We start from the raw sequence: 23,868 nt of genomic DNA on the forward strand, positions 1-23,868 counted from the left end.
AAACTAAATGGTACATCACCATGCAGAGGAGTTAAGAGCAGGTGGAAAACAAGTAGAGTTTAAAGGTCCCATGACATGCTTTTCCGGTTATCACCCGTCCCCTTGTGAGTTATGAAGGTTGTTCTGCATGTAAACGGTCTGCAGTCACAAACCCTCAAAGTACACCCTGTAGCGAATACAACTCTAACACAGAAAATACCTGTCTATGCTGCCCCAGAACGCCTCGTTGGACATTTCTCTTTTTCCATTGTTAACTTCTTGGGTATAGTGACATAACGTCTGCGGAGCCGTTACCTTTGGACCAATCCGCGGACTTCCTCACACACACACTGCTGCGAGGAGCGGGACACTGTGAGCTGGCTCACTGGTGTGGGGTCTGCGAGACAGCGCGGAACTCAGCCTGGGCACACACACAAACTCCCAGCCAGGCTGCGGGTGTGTGTGTGTGTTTCGGGCTGGGTTTCGCTGTCTCGCAGACGGCCACTGGGCTCACAGGAAGGGGGGGGCAGGAGCTCCAACAAGCCGTTTAGGACAGAGAGTGAATACACATACTACAGAGATGCTGTGAGAAACCAATGTGACTTTGGAAAATTGCAAAATATACATTTATTCTAGTAGACCTCAACAATGGAATTATGATCAGTAGAAATGGCCATGACATGGGACCTTTAAAATAATACTCGGTAACAGTTTGAATATTGTGATATGTGGAAAACCATCATTTCCATTCGGCCCTGCAGCCCGCCCCGAATAGATGTGCCAAATGATCTGCATCATTATTAAAACCTCTCAACCAGCAATGGGTAAACAAGCTCGGAGCAAGCTCTGCTTATTAGTTTAAATGAGAAATGTTAACGAGACAGTTTTAACTTCCTCCTCATGATTGCAGATGGCTAGTGCAGAAACATATCTCAAGAGTTCAAAAATATCTGTGCATCAAGGCAGCGGTTCCCTGAGCAGGGCTATCTTCTCTCAGGTGTTTTCTTTAAGTTCAACAAATACATTTCCACTTATCGAGAACATCAGGTTATTTCTCGCTCAAATTCAGCTTCCCTTAAACCAATTTCCTCCCATAGAATCTCATTTGTAGAAACTGTTTTTAACCATCTGTGTTTTCAAGGTGAACAGATGTGTTTTTTTAATATCCTCTCCACTGATGCCCTTATTTTGCATAATGATGTCTGCAGCGTTAACCAACCCCTTCACATGCGGAATAAAATATCTGGACAACTGTTGGAGAGATCGCCATGAAATGTGATGCGGGAAATGATGTCTCCGTCAGGTTGAATTGTAATAACCTTTGTGATTCATCTAGCACTGTCATTACGTTGAAACAATGTTTATTTGTTGACGCACCACCTGCAAAACTGACAGCGTTCCCATTAGCCTCAGCTGTAGTCTAGTGCTAATTAGCAAATGTCAATATGCTAATTCGTTAAGAAGGCGATTATGGTAACATTTAACTTGGTAAATATCATCTTATAAACATTATCACTGCAGGCATGTTAGCATTTAGCACACAGCTGCTACACTGTGCCTCATACAAACTCAGAGCTGTTAGCATGGATGCTAACTTGTTGAAAAAAGGATGTTCATCCACAAAGGTTTTCAAACATTAAAACAAATGTATATTTAAAATGTTGCTGCAGTACTGAAGACGGATAACAGTCACATTTGACATTAACTACAGTTATATAGTATGCATATATACGGAGGCGTGTGGCGCAGTGTGTTGTGCGTTGGTGTTCGGATCAGGGGGTCACAGGTTCAAACCCCACTGCAGTCAGCATGTCGTTGTGTCCCTGGGCAAGACACTTCACCCCAAGTTGCTCCTGTGGGGATTGCCCAGACTCCACAGTATTGAGTATGTAAGTCGCTTTGGATAAAAGCGTCTAACAAGTGACATGTAATGTAATGTCATTTAATATATATGTCACCAGTGGTGGATTTTTAGCCTTTGCAGACCATTGACATGCACAAAAACCTATATAACACACTACAAGAAAACCCCCAAAACTCACTCTTTAAGTAAGTGAGTAAGATCTACTTCTTCCACCTCTGTTTGTTACTACGTTGCCATGGTCACAAGGGCTCATTCTTCCACATTCATTGTGCTTTGAGAATAATCCCATTCTAATTATGCTGACCACATGCATGAGCATTTCCTGATATCTCCATGGAAATCAGGTCTCTGCTTGTTCGACACTTGTCTCCGTTCAGATCAGATGTGACGTTTCGGCCTCGCTGCCTCTAATTATAGCCCCTCTTCAGCGGCAGAGGAGCAGAGAGCCTGTTAAATGTCTTACTGCACAGATAATGAAAATATTTGTCACATTAGCATGAACAGGATGGAACCCCGTGATTCAGAAGAGCATGTAGAGGGGTGAATAATGCCGAGACTCATTACGGAAGTGCATGCTCCGACTAAAACATTAGCCTCGACATGGCAGTTTGTGCGTCCACAGCAAATAAGATGTATTCAGAGCAAATTGAGAGGATTTTGGGAGGCTATTTAGGGCGCGCTGATTGTTGAAAAATAAGTCTTTTTGTATGGATTCTTTAATTACAAACTGAGTAAGATAATAAGGGCATTAGTTTGACAATAGTGAGGATTATAAAGTAACAAGAGGACAAAAATGAAGTATTAGAGTTAATAAAATCCGCATAGTAACACAGCTTCCCATCTACCGGCTGCTCTTCAGCGTCTGCGTGGGCGAGGGTCAACATTAAGAGGTACAGTGTTGGAAAAATGTGCCGCTGGAGTAACTCAAGCAGCGGTTCAGAGCCTCAAAGCTGCAGATTAACAGCCTACAGTCAGTGTGCAGGGATAATATATAATGCAATGCTTTATTGATCCCTGTCCGCAATTTCTCTCTTTGTTTGGACACCTACAGAGCCCCTCTGCTGGAATGCAGGGAATCGTTGAAGGCACTTTAACAGAGTTATGCTCGCAATAAAACTTAATTAAAACAACTTTCAAAACAGTGCTCAAGACAAACAAGTCAGACTCTTGTTTCCTACCTCTCTACAGGAAAGATAACCATATGATTTGAGCTAGATGGTACTTTCAGTATGCTAATAAGGTCAAAATTACCAAGCTAGCATGCTTATGTTTAGTAGGTATTAGGAGTAGTGTTGCACGGTGTACCGATACTTGAAAGGTACCGCGATACCCTGCCGTTAAAAACTTTACGATTCCTCCGTTTCATTAGTATCGGTACTTTAAGAATGACGGGGAAAAGTACTCCGGTGAGAAAGCGCCGTTTTAATAAGAGCCGTGTGTGTTCAGCGCTCTGCTTCCACTCCCTGCACTGCAGCCGTGCCTGCAGTCCCTCCCCTCTCAAGCACATTCTAAGTCCCTCCCCTCTCTCGTGCACGCGGCCACGCGCTAGCTGCCAGAGCATGTGAGAAAACGAGAAGCATGGCTGCAAGTGGGAGTGCAACTGCCGCTGCGCCTCGGCTTGTTGACAAAAAAGACTCCAGAAGCGAAATTTGGAAGTATTTGAGCGATATCTCTGACAGTGAGGGCAAGCCTACGGACAACACGAGGCCCGTCTGTAAGAAATGTATTAATTTTATTTAATACGAATTCTTGTCATTTATTTTATTTATTGTTCTCATTGTTTAAAAGTTTGTGCTATGGTTCTGGTTCTGGTGTGAAATAAGGCACAATAATTACATTTAAGACCGTTTCCCTTTTTTTAAGAAAAGTATCGGAAAATAATCGGAATTGCAATTCTTGACTTGGTATCGAAACCAAAATGTTGGTTTCGTGACAACACTAATTAAGAGTTATCTTTCTGTAATTTTTTACCATTACCACCAACTGTTTTAAGCATTTTAGCGAGTGAATATTAGCACAAAACACAGATAAAGCTGATGACAATGACATACAATAGTTTTTGGACATAATGTACTCAAAACCTGAAATGGTACCATGAAATTCAGATCACCAAAGACCGTAGGATACATTTTCTGAGCATCTTGAATGATTGTACGAAATGTAAAACCAATTCATTCAGTGGATGTTGACTTTATTACTGGACAAGTGAACACATGTGACCTGCTTTTGGAGCTAAGGTAACAGTCACATGATAACTAAAGTCAGTAGGATTTATTCTCTGTGAGTTATTCATATCTACAAAAACGTTCACTTCATCCAGCAGTTGTAGAGCTATAGCAGACCGACTGATATCCTGCAGCCTCTAACATCAAGGTTGATATATAAATACAATCGAAAAATCTTATCTGAATAGCTCAAGGTTATGCCGTCTATCTGCATTTCTTTCATTGAATTGAACACATCATTCAAATGTATTTTCATAAGAATAGGTGAGAAGTAGAGGAATGATTTTCTTAAAGCTAATTATTTATAAACGGTGGGATAAGCATGAGCACTACTCATTAACCTGTTAAGCCCTGAGCCTGTTTTTCAGGTCTCAGGCTCGAAAATGACATTCCCAGAACAAATGACCATATCTTCACTTCTAAAAAGAGGCAAATGAATAATCTTTTTTCTCAAAGCAATGATAAACCTGTGAGTTGGATGTAGAAAAAAGTCAGAATCAATATAGATGTTTTTATTTTAAAGTAAATGCAGATTGAACATAGTAAAAGTTGATGCTCTGTATGTGATGACTCCATTCTGGAGAGGATCACAAATACATGGATCCTGAGATTGAAGCTCAAGCCGGTGAAGAGTGAGATTTTTCTAACACATTGACAGTGAAAGATCTGTAGACTGTCAAATAGCACTATGAAGGGCCACATTACAGCTCACAACATGTCAAAGTAGGATATTATTTACATTAAGACTGCAAGGAATAGCATATTAAACTCAAAACTCAAATCCAGCACCACACACTTTTTACGCTGCTATGGACAATCTTGCACTGATGTACATTCCCAAAGATATTAAAGTGACTGTTATTTTGTATATATTGATTGTTGTGTTTTTATCTTAATGTGTGCATATGTATAAATGTGTCTGTTGATTGTGTATATATAGGATATACATATTTTATACATATTTGTATTTGGGATTGTGGGAAACGATATTTCGATCTCTCTGTCTGTACACACAAACTGAAAGATTGAGAGTGTTTCCACGGTGCTTTGACCACGCTGCAGCTCTGAGGCGAGGTTTGTTAGACTCTGAGCCGTCTATCCGTCTGATGGAGCAACTTCCTGCATCTCCTCCTGCCTGACAGCGTGTGAGGGGAGAGGAAATACTGTTCATACAGACGGAGGATCAGAGTAAACAGACAGAGCAGGGCCGTGGAGCTCTGCTGACAACAACAAACAACGTAAAGTTAACATAACTGGAGCGGAGAGAAGATCTGAAAACGGCATCATCCCACCGATGATCCTCCCAGTGAGAGGGGGTGTTAGGAAGAGGCAGTGCTGTTACTTTGATGAAGTAGGTTTAATAGTAAATCATTTAAGGAATTAAATAAGGAGATTAAAATATTTATATGGGATAAACAAAGAGAATGTGAAATAAGGTATTAAAAACATCTATTATTGAAATTAGTCAGCGTTTTTTTACCGTGTGCGTTTTCTTGATATGGTTCAACAGATGAGGAGGAAATGTGTGAGGAATATTATTTGGAAATGTTCTCTTATGAAACGTAGGTGCAATATAACAGATTTGGAAACTTTAGATGTGTGTTGACTTCCAGACTGTTGAATAGAGGGGCACATCTTGGAAACAAAAGAGATTTAAAAAGGGAAACCTTTAAACCAACATGGACGGTGGGCAGTGGCGGTTCTAGACCAATTTGACTGGGGGGGCCACTGGGGGGCCAGTTATTTTCTGAGGGGGGCACAATAAATGCAGGACGAAAAAGAGAACTAGAAAGTATGAAGTAATTGCGCATAAGAAAACAATGCAATACAGTTATTGGTATTTGTTTCAGTACACTTGTTTATTTCAGATAGATCTTATAGTTATTACTGTTAGCTTCAGCTTAAGTTACCGTGTAATGTTTGCACTAACACCATATTTATATAAAAATAAAGGCAATGAACAGTTCCTAGAACCGCCCCTGACGGTGGGAAAGAATCGTGAAAAGTTTGAAGACCTTTTTTCGTGCTGAGCAAACTTTGCTGGTGCACACTGCACAAAAGAGTAGAAATGTGAATTACAACAGAATCCATAAGTCCAAAAACAAGGCTTTGGGAAGAGAAATCAGGGTTGGCAGGAAGTTGCTCAAAACGAAGAAAAACTTAGAGTGTATCGTTTGCTGTGCATTCACTGGTCAACGATTCGATATCTCGATGCATAACAATGCGTTGTATCCTCAATTTTCTATATTACGGCACATGGCTTCTTTTTCATCAATGAATACATGCGGTGAGATAAATATGAACTCCATTTTTATTATTTAGAAAGTGCGTCAGAAATCAACAACATAAATGTCTTGACATGAAATTATAAACCAAAGTAAACCAACTGTATAGGTCTAGCCTCCTTCTATCTGTGAAATTGTTCCATCCTCAAAAACTAATACTTCTGCGGTCTAGCTGCAGCTTCTAGCAACGGTCTTCTGCTCCAAAAAGGACACTGAATGTGGCATCACACACATGACTTGAGTCTGAACACAGCGGACAACAGGAGTATTTAAAACGGCATTATAAAAACTAAAATACTGCATGTGGGTGCACACTTACATTCTCTGTCGTACTGTTACATAAATCCCATGAATGTATGAGATTAAGTTAAATTAAATAACACAAGCTTCATCATCTCAATCAGTGATTAATAAAGTTTCTATCAGGTCACTATCAGCCTGTCACTCATTATTTTCAGGGGGGGGGCGGGGTTTGGAGGAACAGAGGAGACGGTGATCGCGGAAGCTTTCCTCCTGCCTTCACAAACGTATTTATCATCTGAAAATAGCAAGAGGACGTTCATACTCTGCAATCCAAGACTTAATTAAATCCACCAAAAACCTGACATTATGTTTTTCAAAAACATAAATCGACGTGTGTCTCTGAGCCGCAGCGACAGGGCCTGATTCAGAGCGGGTCATTCTGCCGTTGGTTCTGGACTGGTGCTTGTGCAGTGTTTGCTTGCTCCGTGTTTGGAGTTGCTGTGCCGCTGTCAGTTCTGTTCCCTGACCTCTGAGTCAGAGACCGATATGATATTCGTGTGACAGAAAAAAACGGGGGAAAAAAGTGATTGTAAAGCCGCGGCCGGAAGATAAGGAAGAAACGTTACTATGCTATAATCGATTATGTCCCTGCATCGATGCAGAATCGTCCACGTCCGGTTCACGATGCTTCGTAGAAACGATTCATTTCAACACCCCTAATAGTTTGTAGTATTAGTAGGTAGGGGTGTAACGGTTCACAGAAGTCACGGTTCGGTCCTCGGTTTGGGGGTCACGGTCCGGTATGGGTTCGGTACAAAAAAAAGTCCCAAATGCATAATTCCAGGTTTGTTATTTATTTTTGAACAGTAGTGCAAGTTTCAGTTTAAAAATAAGGAACTGACATTTTGAATAATTAACTGTATTAAACAGTTAAAAACAAACCACAAACACTCAGATGGCCATATTATCTATAATGGCTGATCATCAAGCTGTACAACTAAAAAGAATGTCTTGAAAATATTACATCATAAATAATAAGCCAAAAGCTTCCGTTATTTATTTTGGTCTCACTGCTTTCATGCTTATTGGCTTCTTAAAAACAGCGGGGATCAGCTGTTGAACTTCTGTTGTCTTTTGCTGGGCTCTGGTGATTGGCAAATCTGGGTGATGCCTTCTGAAATGATTTAGCATGCTTTACGAATACGGATACCGTTACACCCTATTAGTAGGAGAAAGCTTGTGACAATATACATGATTGCAATACTCTGCATATTCCAAAATGTTTTTAAAAAAATCCAAATAACATAAGGTGTTATCGACTTAAGTAGGTGATAATACTGATAACTACAGAACGCTACAAGGGAAAGAAATCAAACAAATGAATAAATACAAAAGTATTGCTGCGTTTCTGTAGTCCTTGCTTTAAATAGCAACTTGTGTTCACTTTAACAAACTCCCAGAAACCTGCAGGTCCGCTGCAACTCTGACTACTTTTAAATCCAGGCTGAAGACTTTTCTTTTTGTCGCTGCTTTTAATTGAACTATTCATATCTTAGACTGCACTGTAACTTTTATCCATGTACTTTTTTCTTTTAATGTTTAATTGACTGCCATGTATTTTTTTCTTTTAATGTTTATTTTATTATCTTTTCTTTTTAATGACTGATTTTAAATGCCATTTTCTTAATCTCTTTCATTTTTTGTAAAGCACTTTGGATTGCCTTGTGTTGAAAAGTGCTATATAAATAAACTTGCCTTGCCTTGCCTTAAAACCACCTTAATGTAATCTGTAGTGCCACCTGACTCCCTGTCGCTGACCTTCTCTTTGGGGTGATCATATTTTCATTGATTCCAGGATAAAAATCAACCTTCGTGACCCTCAGAAGTACGATGTGGGATATTTATAGAGCTTCCTGGCAGGCTCAGATACAAACAACCTCAAAGCAGCGCCTGACCTTTCTGCTCCGTCACACCTCCGGACTGTCCATCAGACGCTGGATTTCAACACTCTCTATCCAACGCATTGTTTTTTCTCCTGTTCTCTTTCTCATCATCCCTCAGACCGTCAGACTGACACTGGTCTATTTCACCATCAGCAGCCAAACCCTTGTAAACTGTAAGGCATTCATGTCTTTCATTCGAAACACCACTGTATATATTGCATTGTATATTTGTATTCTATTTTAGTTGATCTTTTGTTGGAGATGTTTTATTGAAAAGTCTTTCTAGAATTTCTTTATCACTTTTTATTGCATATACTTACTTGAACGTCTTATGTTTATACATATATTCTTATAATGCATATTTCTTTATTTCATTGTTCAAGGAGGCAACCGTCAGAAAACCCAATTTCCCCCTGGAATAACTATCTAATTTTGATTCTGACAATGACTTTTCCCCCTCAACATCCTGAATTTCAAACTTTTTTTGGCCATTTATCTCTTTTTCACCATCGTCTTCCTTTCTCTATTTTCTCACACTGTCCCAGCTCATGTCCCCTCCCAACAGCTGCCGCCCCCCGCCCCCATCACAACGCTATGCAGACACACGCTGTTAAAAAGCTGCTCCGCAAGTTAATAGCAGCTCCATCAACTCTCGGGATTGGGATTCTTCAGTCCTGATTGTGTCTGTATTTCGGGGGCAGTTGTTGTAATAGAGATGTCCATCACAGCCAATCACAGGCCGAGTGGCGTCCACTGCTGCCGGTGCCCTCAAGAGACTGCTTCTTGACATTTTGTTGCTATGGTAACATCGAGATGAGGCTTTAAATAAGCCCCAACTCTTTTCCCAATGCAATACATTTTCCAAATAGCGGTGGGATTTTATGATGGGCTTTTGCAAAAGAGTGTGTGTGTGTGTGTGTGTGTGTGTGTGTGTGTGTGTGTGTGTGTGTGTGTGTGTGTGTGTGTGTGTGTGTGTGTGTGTGTGTCAGGAGCTTTCAGTTGGACAGCGAGGGACTGACAGCCTGGCATGCTGATGGAAGAGAAGTCTACACTGCATTCACATCCAAAACACTTCACACATCCTGACGGGCCCCAAACTCACAGAGAGGATGGGATGTGTGTGTGTGTGTGTGTGTGTGTGTGTGTGTGTGTGTGTGTGTGTGTGTGTGTGTGTGTGTGTGTGTGTGTGTTGTGTGTGTGTGTGTGTGTGTGTGTGTGTGTGTGTGTGTGTGTGTGTGTGTCTCATCAATTGGACTTGAATCAAAGCTGGCAAGAAAGAAAGAACAAAGGAAGATAGCAAAGACTTTAAATAATGAAATAACCAAAGAATGAGTTAACAACTGGAAATGTGGAGCTACAATGTTTTTTTAAATGTTACGCTTCAGCTTTTATCCTATAGATCTTCAGAGGCTGTGTTAGATTCATATGGTTTGCAAGAATATCTATAAATAACTGTGAAAGAGAAGTTGTATCAATTATACAGCCAAAGATGCAATGACAAACAAATAGAGGGAGACGCATTGGGTGAGACGGAGATGAAAACAGCACAGTCACAGTACACACACACACACACACACACACACACAGGGACACACACACACACCTCCCACTTGACTCCGACAGAAGAGCATCTTATAGATTGAGGAAAGGAAATGCTTCTGAATCCCCTCAGGACCCCGTGATATTGAATTAACTAAATCAAACCACTGGCTCTCACGTTTGATTCGGGTGATCTACTGCGCTAATCCAGATAATTAAAAGTGGTCACAACTGTGAGCGTGAACCAATCAAACACACACACACACACACACACCTCGGCCCTGCATACATTCAGCTGAATGGGAGCAACTGTTGTGTTGTGTGAATAGAGTCTATACAGTTAATGTTTCCCCACAGCAACCTGCAGAGACTGATGATATGAAACACCTTTTCAGAGACATTATTCTGAGGGAGCAGACCTGTGAGCATTAGCCCCACGGAGGGGACGTGTGCATCGTTACAGCAGGAAAGAGCCACAGACAGCTTAATGTTACATATGTTAAAAAAAGTACTAAGTTATGATACAACAAAAAATATAATAAAAAAATAAAAGTTAAAAAAAATACTTTTCAAAATACAAATCCTGTAACAGTTCTTAGGATTTAGCAGCCAGGTATATATTAGTTATTAATGGCATATGTATATAATAATGTATATATTGCACATAGTTTGATGGTATTTAACAGCAGCAAGTTACACAATTTACAAAATGCAAAAAACACACCTTGTAACGATTCTAAGGATTTAGCAGCCAGGTATAAATTACAGTTATTAACGGCATATATATATATTGCACATATTGCACATAGTTGATTGGTATTTAGCAGCAAGGGGTGATATAGTCTGTGTTGTGGTGTGTGTAGGGGAGGGGGGGGTCTACTAGGGGCTGTGCTGGTTGTACAGTGTACATGTCGTGGTCGATCAATTAATCTATGCAAGCATCAAAGTCGCAGGTTCAAAGTAAGCAATAGCATTTAGAAGCCTTGTTGCACGCAGACTAATTTCCATGGAAGAGAAGAGTTTTGTACTTGTTTATGTGAAAATAGGAAAAACATTGAGTGTCCTGACTTGAGCTTTTGGATTAGATGCTGTGAGCAGGAGTTCCCCATCAATCTGCCAGTGCCTTTCTTCAAGGAAAAAGTGCTACAAGACCCTACTCCATTGATCTTTCTAACTTCAAATGTATAACAACAACAGGAGGAATGTTTCCAGACACTTTTTCTGTCCATTTGATTTCTATCAGATCGACAAAGCCTGTCGTGTTTATCCCCTGATTTCTCATATTCAACTGCAAAACAAATAATATATTTAAACTTCAATCTGTTTGTTGAATTTTGGGCTGTGCGCTCGGTCAAATTGTCTCTGAACTCTGACCCTGACGAAGGCCTGGCAGCTGCTGCTGTTGTGCTGCCGACACACTGCAGCACATTTAGCTTACGGACAAAATTACTCTCCAAACAATCTTGTGAATCCCAGTGGGAGGAATGGAAGAAGGACGAAGCAAGAAGCAGAATTGGAAATAGATCTCGTAAAATGACGGACTCATTTTAGATGGCAGAGGATTGGGTTGTTTCAGGTTCAACAACTGTGTAATGGCTTTGTGTTATCCATGAGAAATAACACAAACAGTCCAAATGGTAGCATTTAGGGCTTGGGTTACGAGCCTATAGTCAGTACGCTTGGAATTTGAAGTAAAATAGCCTCAAGTCAAGATTTATCCTAATGTGATGACAAATAAAGAAAGTAGGGCCGCCAGATAGCTCAGTCAATAAATGCACTCTCTGGCCTAAAATATATCTTTATAAAAAATATATATTCAAGTCTTAAGTCAAAGCCACGTGTCAACAAAATCTCCAGAGGACTCAGAAACTTGTTGATTTGCATCGCTGGGGACGGTCACTACTGAAGCTTCAAAGAGATTAACACTTCCTCCCCAGCGGGCGATGCAGCGGCATTTATTACCCAAGATGTAAATTTGCCTATGAACTAAAAACTTCCAGACCACAGCAGGCGGAGAAATGCAGGCACTAAAAATAAAATCCATCCCTGCTTTGAATCTCAAGTTGCACATGTGTTCCTTTTTTTATATCCCAGATAGTCTGAATGTATTTTTAGGAGCAGCGGCTGCAGAAATATTAGACATGACGGACCTCTGTGGTATAGCTCAGGTATACAATGGCACTTTATGTCTCATTAGGAGGTGGAGAGAGGAATCCGCTCTTCCCACTGACACCGAGGAGAATAACTCCGGTTCTACTCCGACCCACGCTTCCTTTTCTGAGTCCAGTGAGACCGAGGCAGACAGAGTGTCTTCTTGTTTAGAGTTGCCAATGTGGGAAGTGAAATACATGTGATTGAAATGCGTTTGGGTGTTCGCATTTGTCCTACTTAACTGTTTTCCTCCACAGTTTCTGCACTTAACGCCTCGCTGCCGTGCCAATCGTTCTACACTTGGCTTCAAACAGTCACACATAATGTTTCTGTTATTGTGAGTAATAGTTTTGTGAAGCATATGCACCTATAGGGCGTCAAAAAGCTGTGATAATTGGAAAGTTGCTGCTGTGGTCCACTTCTGAGCACTCCAGTCAACTTTTGAATGACCTCAATAAAGTAAAAAAAAGTTCATCCCAGTGTCTCTAAAGACTCTTCTGGATGTATGTTTCAAACAGAAGTAGAAAAGCACAAAGGCAACAAGACAGGATGTATACTTGTATGCACACAGAATTAAGCTACCAACAGCTTTTTGGGGTTTTCCCTTTCCTGTAGTGTGTAACATAGGTTTGTGTGCATGTAAATGGTCTGCAAAGGCTAAAATATCTACAGGGAACATGAAACATAGACGTCACATAATTAAAGGTGGGGTAGGTAATTTTGGAGGAACCAGCTCGAGTGCGCTAGAATTTGAAAATACACAACCGGAAAAAATCTACCACTTCCTTACAGAGCCCCTCCTCCAACACACACGAACGCGCACATGACCAATGAGGGCACGAGATAAGTTTGTGCACAGATGGGAGGCTGACAGGCAGGTAGGCCATCCAGTTACTTTAGCCGGGCCGGCTCAGATGATTGGTCGTGCTTTTTACAGCGCCACGGCTTCCACTGATGAAATGTTTTAATGTATTTATTGTCAAAGCATTTAATGTATTCATTGCTATCGGGATGTTAAGAGCATTCCATGGAATATAACAAAGTGTTTCTGAAGTGAATTACCTACCCTACCTTTAATGTAAATATTAGCAGTATTTAGTAGTACAAAAAAAACGTAGTGGCAGATACATAATTACACGTTATCAAAGCACATTATTAATAATAATAATATTGCACATGTTATATAACAGCAAGCAGACTTCTTTTACTTTTGGGTTGTAATGGGAGCTATACTATAGAGTGTATCGTGCACAGCCCCTCCTCTCCTCACATGTACAGTGGCTGCTTTGATTCCACACAAAGCGCTCTCAGATTAGGCGGGATTAGAGCCCACACCGACTGGGCGTAATGTGAGACACAAGAGACTGAAAGGGCTTCAGGAAAAGACAGATGGAGACCGGGCTGAGCGGCTGATATCAGAATCCTACACACATCCCGCTCTGGTATTAGAGTCAGGGTCTGTTTTCTTCCCCTCACACTGCTGCTTTAAAACCTGCAGAGACTCTGAAGAATCCATCTAGTCTGCTGAACACTATTCACTCTTTAATAAGATCATTATTATGGAAAAAAAAAAACACAATTTAGTGTAATTTCCCCTGAGTGTATCGGCACATTAGCATCCTAATGTGAAGAATTTGTATATCATAATTATGTCTGCTATAAATAGAAAAAATAGCTTCTCTTCCAACCTAATGGACTTTTGACAGTACCGCTGCACATGACGACAGGTCTATGTTAAAAAATACTGACAAAATCGAATATATAATCACTAGTCAAGATTTGTTATTTTTCTGAGCACCAAAAACCTTGTATCTATCTGCTGCATATTCTCACTATTTTCCTTTTTGATAAGTATTAGTTTCTACTTTGTTCCTTTCTCTCGACGTCCTTCCAATCCCCAATAGTTTTTGGAGGTTTTAATTAAAAGCTTGAATCAATTAATAAATGAAGGAAATTCTAGCTAGAAAATATCAAACCTTCTTGAACAAAATAAGCTCATAGAAGAACGCTATATGAGCATTAATGTGTGTGTGGTTACAGTCTCATGTTAACTAACACATGATCTCATTTACTAACACACACTACAGTACAACGTTTTTAAATGTCCCCCCCAAAAATGTGCCTTAATATTTAGCCTTTAGGTAGTGGGATCAGTATAGTGAATCAAGCGAGGGATGCAATGCAAACTAAATTGCTTTTTACTTGTGTTTTGTTAATGTTGGCTTCTCTTTTAGACACTTTAGTGGATACAGTCAAATGTATTTACTGGCAGTGGATGCTGTCGACCCAGAACTGTAAAAGGATCCAGACTTCTGTTGCTGTATATTGGCAGCATGTGAGGCTCAGGATAGGTTAAGCTAATATATGAACACCTATCAACACTGCGTTACTGTTTAAAACAGCAACTCTCTGCACACATTCAAACATATTGGGATGGGTGGCGCAGTGGTCTGTGCGTTTGATTATCAGATCAAACGGGCGTTGGGGAACTCCAGTTCGAAACCCGCTCCCGCCCCACTGCGTCAGGCCGTTGTGTCCTTGGGCAAGACACTTCACCCGAATTTGCTCCTGTGGGTATTGTCCACAGTAGATGACCTGATCTGTATGTGTAATGTGCAGGGCCGCCCCTCCCTACAGGACAATCACGCAGGCTGCATGGGGCCCCGCCTTGTGCAGGTATATTTGCAAAGTAGCCTACTTTGTTTTCACTCCTGTCGGTTGGGGGGGGGGCCTCATCTCACAATGTCGCTTGGGGCCCCAAGTTGGCCAGGGGCGGCCCTGGTAATGTGTATTTGTAAAGCGCTTTGAGAGTCTTTGATAAAGCGCTATAATAAATATAAGGATCATCATTATTATTATTATTATTATAAATATATATATATTTCTGCACTATGAATGCTTGTTTGTATGTTGTCTTCTCCTGAATGTTGTACGTCTCTCGTTTGTTTTTTCTGTATTTTTGATGGCAAAGGAGTAGCTCTACTCATCTCATTGTACCTGTATAATGACAATAAAGGATTATATTCTACTGAGCAAGACTGAGGGTGGAATACACCTATTATCACATGGTGGACAATGTGCAGGCTTTCAGTCATCTTTGGGCTGTTCAGGAGTGTTTATGCCGGGGGGTAGAGAGCTGATTCTTAATTTCTAGTGCTTTTTGATTGTGTACTGGCTGTGTGTTTTCTACCAAGACCCTACTGAGCAACACACACACATCCACTGAGACTGGGATGACCTTGAGTATTGCTCTGGACAACATCTCTGGCTCTGGTTCTCTCCTCCCTTTGCAGAGGCCTTTGCAGAAACACCCTCTTTCCAAACAAGTGCTCAGCATCTCCTCCACTCCAGCCAAACCCAAACAGAGGTGAAGCGTTAGAAGTCCGCAGCGTTCGAGTGCCGTCCTCTCTCTGCCCCGTTTGACTCGAATGAAGCCAAATCCAGCAGGACGATTTTAACCGATGGTGGAGACGTCTTCTCATCTCGCTGTAATTCAAACTGCTCATCCTCACAGCTGCTGCCTATCCCCTCTGATCCCTCACACTATATTTGATGAAACCAACGATACAAAAAAACAGATCACACTCCAACCAACTGATTCTGGGCTGGATTTAGCCTCCAAACATTCAGTGAACTCAGGAAACTTTGCTTGTTTTTATTCCCCCTGTTACTCATGCATAAGGCAGGTCCAGACACGTGTAGAATTATAAGAGGGGTGACATTTGGACAGTGTCCCACGAAGAATGTGAAATGAGCTTGTAGGGTTGGACATCATACTAATTTACCATCCTGACCACGTAGAATACTGTCAATGAATAAAGGTTAACGTTGCTAATGAGCACAGGGAAGTTGCTGACATAAGTAAATGTCTTTTATGCTTGATTTCTACATTTTGCATCGTCTTCCAAGAGTTGTATAACTTTCTGACCTGTATGAAGAATGCTAACACACAAGGCTGAACTGTTGACAGTCTGGTGACGCAAGCTTTTCGTCCAACAACAACAACAACAACATGATATCATGAAACTAACGCCTTTCGGGCTGTTTCGAAATATAACTCCTGTTCTCAAAACAATCTTGTTTCGACAGAGATGCTGCTCACCGATCCACCAAGTGAAAACCTTATTTTTGTTATTCATAATCTGATCATAATCTCCTGATTCTTGGATGTGCAAAAATCACTTTAATTATCAAACTTCTGCTGTGACCAAAAACTTGACCTACCGATAGTTTTTCCTATACATTATAACTTTGGATACATGATGATACAGGTTTTTTGTAGACGATTACTTGATTGTACATTCAACTATTGACCATTTATTATTTTTAAATACATTTTTTGATTAAATAACAAATGTACTTTTTTTTTATTTCTTTTTTATAAATACTGGAATATTGTGAAAACACTAAGCTCCAAAACTCTACATGTGATTATATAAACATGAATATATAAAGACAAACTCACAATTGAAAAGCTGCAAACATTAAATATTTGAAATGTTTTCCTCGATACATTTCTAAGAAGCTGATGGTGAATATTCTGTCTATTGACTAGTCTTTCATCACTAACAACATTATACTGTTATGAATCCAAAAATAAAAGGCAATACATTTTCAAATGCATTTTGAAACACACCCCTCTGTCTCCACAGTGAGAGGTCTTTTTATATTGTGTCCTGGAGATGGTTTCCTGTTCATTAACACACCGAAGTTAATGCTTTCCTGTGTTTTCTGACTAACATCGCAGTTAACCTCCATATTGTTACCACATCACCAACACAAATGTGGACGGACCCTCAGCCATGACACTTCTCTCTCTGTTAAAACCATCCTCATCATGTCCGCTGTAGTGACAGCCGGCATTTTGAGACATAAGGGCGGCCTCCCTGCGAGTGACTGCTGTGGAATTCATTTTGTCAAAGTGTCAGACCCATCAAATATCCAGCAGCCGAGTGTCAACAGTCAGCAGGAGGAGAGGAGAATCTGCAGAGACACAAAGACAGATTCTCCTGGAGAACCCCCAAGATAACATGCTTGGTCAGAAACCCATTTCTTTGCACTTTCTTCCTGTGAAAAAATACCAAAGGGCATCCAAGTGTGTGTGTGTACCACGATGTATAATCAACTTTAAGGCACATTTAATTAGATTGTGAGTTCAGTTTAGCATCTGAGATTAGTTTGATCTTCTTTCCCGGCACTGGAAGCTGTATGCAGGGTAATTTCCCTTTTTCTTTGTCACGTAATAATCTATGCTCCGACCCTCAATTGTCTTATTTCAGTTTGTGCTCTCTGGTAATGGGAAGTTGGCACGCTCTCTAATGCGAGGCTCAGTGGTGCCAACATGTATCCAGCTTCAGGCTCAATTGTTTTCTTATTTTAAACTATGCCTTGCTTCTTGCCCAGAACAAAAAACATCCTCAATCACCTGCTGCATCGTACAGTGGTCTGTAATCAAGAGAAGACGCATTCATATTCACTCATTCTGATAGTGACTTTCTTTAGTTCAGTTAACCGAAAGTGTGTATACTGTATATGAAGCTCAGCGAAAGTTCAACCAGGAAGACCGTCTTTATATATCCTGCCATTCACATATGTCCATCTTACTAAGCTCATCCCTCCAATCAGCGATCAGGGGCGTTCACTCCATCTAAACCTATCACTTTCGTCTCTATTCCCACAAGCCAATCACGGCGCATCGTCAAGCCTTTAAATCTGCCCTCTCCCTCCTGACAGCTGTCATTGCAGGTGACTTGACGCAGCGCTTACACCTCCCTAAAACAATTCCTCTTCAGACTTTCATCAATCCTTCATGCCTCCTGTGGCGGCTCAATTTCCCGTTCAGTTTGAGTCGCAGAGAGGCTAAGCTTGACTATAAACTGTGATGCGTTTTCAATGAGAAAGTCCATACTGATGTAAGATAGATTGAAGATATTTAATAATCAAAACACAGTAACTATAGGGACAAAGCGGTCACCAGAAAAGATGACAGCACAAGCTCACCCCTCGACATAAAACAGGTGACCTATATACACAAACCACACCCATGTGACGATTAACAGAAGTGCTCAACAAATACAAATAAAAGTGACGTAAACAATTAATAATAATACAATTAATAAACTCAGTAGCATTTTGGCTCCTACACCTCCAGTGTCTAAACCCATGGGGGCGGTTTATCTGCTCGGTTTTCCCCTCCCGAATGATACTCCTGCACATCAGGGTCTAATCACCAAACACCATTACATTCATCTGTGATCAAAACAAGTCTCTCCTGATTGAACTAACAGACTTTCAGGGTTTTTGGTTCATCTTTAAAAAAGATTATATATGCGGTTAAAGGAGAGATGTTTGTCATCTGTATGTGGATGTTTGACATGTATTCAATATTTTTTATTTATTTATTATTACCGTCTTATATTTATATATATATTTTCTTTTTTAAATCTGAATCGGTTTTATTGCCATGTAGTTTTAGACAGTGGAGTCATTTGCTTTGGTGTGAATGGTGCATACATAAAACAGCAAAATATAGTACTAGTACTAGTCATGGACTCTGACCTGAGTTTCAACAGTCACATTAAAACAGTTACTAAATCAACCTAAAGAATATATCTAGGATTAAAAGACTAATGTCACAGCAGGATTTGGAAAAACTTGTCCATGCTTTTATCTTCAGTAGACTCGACTACTGCAATGGTGTCTTCACAGGTCTCACTAACAAATCTATTAGGAAGCTGCAGCTGATTCAGAACGCTGCTGCTCGAGTCCTCACTAACACTAAGAAAGTGGATCACATCACTCCTGTTCTGAAGTCTTTACACTGGCTTCCTGTGTGTCAAAGAATAGATTTCAAAATAGTGCTGCTGGTGGTTTATAAAGCACTGAATGGTTTAGGCCCAAAATACATTTCTGACCTCCTGCTAAATGATGAACCATCCAGATCTCTCAGGTCTTCAGGGACTGGTCAGCTTTCTGTCCCCAGAGTCAGAACTAAACATGGAGAAGCAGCGTTCAGTTATTATGCTCCAAATATCTGGAACAAACTCCCAGAAACCTGCAGGTCAACTCTGACTACTTTTAAATCCAGGCTGAAGACTTTTCTTTTTGTCGCTGCTTTTAATTGAATTATTCACATCTTAAACTGCACTGTAACTTTTATCCATGTATTTTTTCTTTTAATGTTTATTTTATTAGCTTTTCTTTTTAACGACTGATTTTAAATGCCATTTTCTTAATGTCTTTCATTTTTTGTAAAGCACTTTGAATTGCCTTGTGTTGAAAGGTGCTATATAAATAAACTTGCCTTGCTATTATAAAAATTGTTTTAAAATAAAGACAATATTTACGAAACACATAAATAGACAAAAAGCAAAGTAAAGCAAAAATATGAAAAATACTATTATTCATTATTTATTATACGTTTGTAACTCATTTACCATAAAGTGTGTAGCCATCTCACTATAGGATTTGTAACATTAACTTTGACCATTAAGGTTGTCATTGGATAACTCACCGGAGGGATTTGTTTTATAAGCCCACTTCACCCGACTTTATTTTCTTGTTCCTAGTCTGTTATTATTAATATTGAATGAGTTGAATCAAATAAAAATGAATAATATTTGGTCATTTGCTGATTAAAAATGTAAAAACAATGAAATGTGTTTTAAACATTTTAAACAGGAGCATACATTTTAATGTTACGAGACATGTTATGGACTGTTCTTCCAAAGTGTCAATGAAGTGCTTTGCCTCTGAACCCAGTGTCTTTGCCACTCACTTACTTTAAAACCCCTACCATTAAAAGTGTCCTTCCTTTTACAGTTATTACCTCTCACTCTCTCCTCGCAGTTATTTCTGCTCTGGCTTCAGATGAAGTTGAACACTCATCTCTAAAAAGCTCATCCTTATTCCTGACCAGCAAGAAAGTCATTTAATTACCTGAAGAAGAAGAAGTAAAGATGACAGTGATAGCACCACTGTAATAGATTTTCTTGCTGGGTGTCAACGGTCCCACACATTATTCAGTGCACGTTCAGAGATTAAAGGGCGGTCAAACACACTCTGCCATCCAAATATTGGAAAAGGATTAGCTCTTATGTTAAGTCAATTATGAGTTGTTGGAAGTTGTCATTACAAAATGACTAGGCCTTTGAATAGGACAAGCATGATATAGCACTTTGCCTGTATGTGTGTGCCATATGTGTGTGTGGTAGTGTGGGTGCATGTGTGAGTGTGAGAGTGTGTGTGTGTGTGTGTGTGTGTGTGTGTGTGTGTGTGTGTGTGTGTGTGTGTGTGTGTGTGTGTGTGTGTGTGTGTGTGTGTGTGTGTGGTGTGTGTGTGGTGTGTGTGTGTGTGTGTGTGTGTGTGTGTGTGTGTGTGTGTGTGTAATCTGCTCCATTTACCTCCTGCTGGGCCACCAGCCGAATCCATTTACATCTCTGAGCCGTTGTGAGGCTGACAGCCCTGCACACACACACACACACACAGTCCAGTATATAGAAAGTAAAATCCCAGTTTGCAGGTCACTGTGGTGCACACAGGTTGATATGTCTGCGGTGTCTCCGTACCGTGAAACTGTCATGACCTTTGTCACTCACTTTCCTTCAGTTCGTTGGGTTCTCTTTGGCAAACTGTTTAAATGTGAAATATTATGCTAAATTCAATATTTCACCTCTTCTTGTGTTCTTGCATCCTTAAAATAAAACAGTTTTAAAAATCTGATATATATACATACAAATTATTCAACATAAAACGACTTTGAGCATTACATGTTAGCAACAAGCATTACAGGGCATTCATAACGTATTTATAACTTGTTCATTTCTTGCACTTAGCCATTATGTTCAGCCTAATGACACCTTTCATCGATACATCAAACACAGTAGAAACACCCACTCGGAAAGCACTTCATTAACAGTACACACACACAGAAATATAATCAATACTCTGCCATCACAGGCCGTTCTTCATTAGCTTTCTCGCTCACCTCCAGCCTTCGTGGTCGAGTGACACTGCAGGCTTATGCTGGATTAACGGACCAAACAACGGAGTCTGGCTAAAGACTTCCTCCACCAGCGAACAAGCTCTTTGTCATTTGAATGTAAACACACTGGATTAAGTGGAGGAAAAGGGGGCGGGGCCTGACTGTTGACAGGTGAGGGAATCATTAACTGGAGCGACCTCGGGGGAAGATCAATGAACTTTAAACTGAGTTCATAGAAAGAGGGTCTTTTTTACTTGTGCTTATATCTTTTTAACGCGAGGTGTTCTTATCATTTAAGCCTTTCTTATTAAAATAGCAGATCAGAAGAAGGATCACAAATGAAGCATTTTATTATTATATTGGAGTGACAAAGCAATATTGCAGCCTTATCGCTTTCTCCTCCAAAGAAAAAAAAGGATCTAATTTCAGTGCTGTCCGCTTCCTCGCACTATGAAAAATGTTCCCTTAGCGGCAAACAGAAAAGCATTTCCCTGATTTGTCAATATGATGTAGGCGTTAACTTCCATATTTTACTAAGCAGTACATGTTCCACTATGCAGAGGAAAGTGCAGGTGAGCAGAAAATCCCTCAGAGGACTGTACATTTAAAAAAACAGCATTGAAAATCAAGATGGGAAACGGGGCCCAAATGACATTGAAGCAACAAGGAGGACGCCGATTTGTTAGCAAAAATAAGCACTGAGAAGGATAAATACAACGCTGATTAAATCTCCTGAAGCCATCTAGTTAGTTTCTCCTGCATTTTAAGAAACCAAATTTCAGAAATGGACTTTAATTCACGAGGTGATTGGGCTTTGGGTGGAACATTCACGGTGTGAGTCAGAGCACTTCACCATAAGAGTCTCGAGTGGGTGTGAGTAGCGATGGTTAGTCTGTTTTGGAGCTCAGGGCTATTTCCTGGATTCCTGTGCGCTCTCTCTTTCTCTCTGCCACGAGCTGGCTGATCTGACAGGTCATTGACCTGCCCAGTGGTCTGAGGTATGACTCACTCATCAGCTAAATCCCTCTGCCCCCCCCAGTGCAGACCACCCCTAATGCTCTGTATTTCTACTGCAATACAAGCAGAACAAAAAAAAAGCTTTTGGATTTAAGGCATACAATATGGCATGTATCTTTGCTTTGACTTATAATGCTTGAAATACATGAGTTTTGTGTGTTAAAGAGGACATGATGCTAATTTTCAAGTTCATATTAGTATGTAGTGTCTCTCCTGTGACATGTCTCCATGCTTTAATGTTCAAAAAGTTCTATTTTTCTCATACTGTCTGTGCTGCAGCAACTCTTTTCACCCTCTGTCTGAAACCAGAGCCCAGTCTGCTCTGATTGGTTAGCTGGCCGGCTCTGTTGTGATTGGTCAGCCGCTTAAAAGATGTCCCGCCCCTTAGCCTATCATTTTCAATGTGTTGGAGCGCAAGCCAATAGAAAAGCAAGTGTTACATTGTGATGATATTATGTTACGGAAGTAAACAAAGTATTCCAATGGAGGCGATTCAGGCACTTTCAATTTAACATACAGGAAAGAGAAAACTCCAAAAACCATAAAAGGGCCTCTTTAAGCAATGTAGATCTACGAACAAACCGAGTTAATAAACAAATGAAAATCACATGTGCACAAATGGATAGATAAATCCAGAAACACACAACTACTGATGTTATATAATGCATGTGCTTGCCCACATTCACGCTAGCACAGAAGTATATTTGGCATAAATATATATTCATAATTTATCATCCTATTCATTTTTAAAAACATGTCCTCATTATGCTCAAACACTAAGAGATGGTATAAATAACTAGTAATGGTGAATCAGTATTCTGTTGGTTGGGCTCCAGCAGCCTTTAGAGGTTAGAGCCTATTACAGTATCTGACAGAGAAAGAGATCGGGGGTCTGCCCGCCCCTCGGGGAACGAGGATTGATGGAGCTCATTTGAGACTGGGTCACATCTGAAACCTTGTGATAAATGTAATGATGTCACTGCTGCTGAGAGAAGACCATCTGCATGACATGAGGAAAAATATGTGATAACGTTGAATATCGAGATAACGATATTATTGGGATTACCTCATTATTAAAGTGTTTATTGAAATATTCTCAATTGTGCATTTCTGCTACTTTTAGCATACTTCTTAACTGAACATTGAACTGTAGACAAAAGAAACACTAAGGAAAAATAAGAATAATTTAAAGCATTAGATAAAAGTTTAAAGAATAGTTTTATTTCAAAGTGAAACTGTTATTATTAGATTAATTTGAACAATTAAGTCAGTGTACATACATTTTAAGTAAAATAAGCAAAAATTCAAAAACTTGTGAAGTGAAACGTGCCAATTGTACACTAAAACTTCTTAATCAAAAGTACTCAATTACCTGCCTTGTATTACTTTTAATTGATTTAATTACAAGAAAACTTTATATATCTTGATATAGTTATCAAGATCTGAAATTATCAATATAGAGTGTAGGTTGTTAAAAATACAGTATGGCTAATCAACTCAACATCCTTTTATACTCTAGGAGTGTTTTGGAGGGATAATCACACCTTGGTTCTTAGGAAAACAATTACAGTTTGCCTACATGCATAATGACATACAAACATGCCTTCCCATTCACTAACTTTTATTCTTCTGCCACACA

The 23,868-nt window shown here is 40.0% G+C and overlaps 1 protein-coding gene across 8 annotated transcripts in view; it reads right to left on the reverse strand.

The window, feature by feature from the left end:
- Positions 1-23,868, reverse strand: part of LOC117557461 (pleckstrin homology domain-containing family A member 7-like) — a 166,548-nt gene that overhangs the window by 96,838 nt on the left and 45,842 nt on the right. Inside the window, exons 1-2 of one of the 8 annotated variants that reach the window (XM_034233305.1) lie at positions 21,216-21,283; positions 20,632-20,692 (exon numbers count right to left, since the gene is read on the reverse strand). The exons of the other annotated variants lie outside the window; for them this stretch is intronic. The gene's annotated coding sequence lies outside the window, so the exon portion shown is untranslated. Of the gene's footprint in view, positions 1-20,631; positions 20,693-21,215; positions 21,284-23,868 lie in introns of those variants that run through there. 8 annotated transcript variants of the gene reach the window in all.

This window comes from Gymnodraco acuticeps, unplaced genomic scaffold (assembly GCF_902827175.1).
Source record: "Gymnodraco acuticeps unplaced genomic scaffold, fGymAcu1.1, whole genome shotgun sequence".
NCBI lineage: Eukaryota > Metazoa > Chordata > Actinopteri > Perciformes > Bathydraconidae > Gymnodraco > Gymnodraco acuticeps.